Here is a 1,597-nt window from a genome sequence, read left to right as displayed (position 1 = left end):
CTGAGCTAGACGCTGAGATTACAAAAACAAATCGGATGGGGTTCCTGTTTTCAATGCAGTCCCAGTATTCTTCTCTCCTTCCCTCATGTTTTGGAAGAAGACGGGCTCTGCTCTCTTCCAAAGCTCATCTTGCCACCTCCACATTCCCTGGAATCTCCTTCGGCCCGTCAGCACCAGTCATCACTTCGCTCCCCCGATTTCCTCTCTCGCCTCCCCTTGCTGTGCACGCAGCCTCACGCCTTCCCAGGCCTGCGCCCCGTCCTCAACTCGGCTTCCCCCGTGCTACTTTGTAACTCCCTTTGTTCCTCCTGTGGCTGAATGACATTCCACTGTGAGGATACCACACTGGTTTATCCACTCCTTGGTTGATGGCCATTTGGACTGTTTCCACTGTGGGGCTATAATGAATAATATGAACGTTATCAACATTCATGTACAGGCTTTTGTATGAACATATGTTTTCATTTCTCTTGACACCATGGAATCGCTGGGTCACATGGTAACCATTTAATCCTCTGAGAAACTGTCAGACTTTTCCAAAGCAGCTGCACCATTTTACGTTCTCATCATCAGGGTATGAAGGTTCTAATTTCTCTACATTTTGCTGATACCTATTATTATCCAATTTTTTTATTTTAACCATTCTTGGGAGGCAGGAAGAGTAGATCATTGTGGTTTTAATTTGCATTTCCCTGATAACTGTGGACTTCTTAATTTTTTAGTCCAGTATCTTCTTATTCCCTATCCAACATGTCCTTTCTTTAGCTTTTAACACAACTCAGCTGTCTCCCTTACACAGCCCCCAGGGTCTGCTCCTCAGTCTACCTTTTCTTCCTGACCCTGTGTCTTCTTTTTCTCAGCCTCCCTCACCGGCTCTTCCTCCCACCCTACACACTCTGATGCTCACCAGGCTCTGTCCTCCACCCGTCCTTGCCATCATCCCTCCATCACCCTGTTCATGCCTGTGCCTCTGACTGTCACCCAGGTGGAAGACCCTCGAACGTATATACTTCCCAGGTCCTAATCCCAGTTTCACTTTTAAATTATCTTTAATGAGAAACCCAATTAAAAGTTCAATCAAGTATCAATAAAATGTGTATGGCTAACATGCACAGAAAATATTGTAAACTATAAATAGTGATAATGATTCTTTCTTCCAGCTATCACTTAAAAATAAGTAGATAGATAATATTAAATATTGGAGGAACTCCCCAGGGAAGAGAGCATTAGGCTGTAGTATATTGTTTTCTCAGGTTCTTTATGGGCCAAGAAGGCAATTCATGCTCTAGCCCAGGAGTCAGTAAACTCTTGCTTAAGGGGCCAGATACTAAATATTTTAGGCTTCGCTGGCCATAAAGTCTCTGTCGCAACTAATCAACTCCACCTTTGTAATACAAAAGCAGTACAGACAACATGCAATTGAATGAGCATGACTGTATTCTAACAATACTTTATTTAAAGCATCTGGGCAGCCAGAAAGCCCTAGTCTGTGGATCTCTGCCATAGCCATCACATCTGCATTATAGCCCACAGGAAGAGGTCAGAGAAGAGAGATGCCTACTTTCTCCATTTAGAAACATTTCTACTTACCTGTCAT

Source organism: Propithecus coquereli, unplaced genomic scaffold (assembly GCF_000956105.1).
Source record: "Propithecus coquereli isolate 6110/MARCELLA unplaced genomic scaffold, Pcoq_1.0 Scaffold443, whole genome shotgun sequence".
Classification (NCBI taxonomy): domain Eukaryota; kingdom Metazoa; phylum Chordata; class Mammalia; order Primates; family Indriidae; genus Propithecus; species Propithecus coquereli.
Note: the sequence above shows the minus strand (reverse complement) of the source record.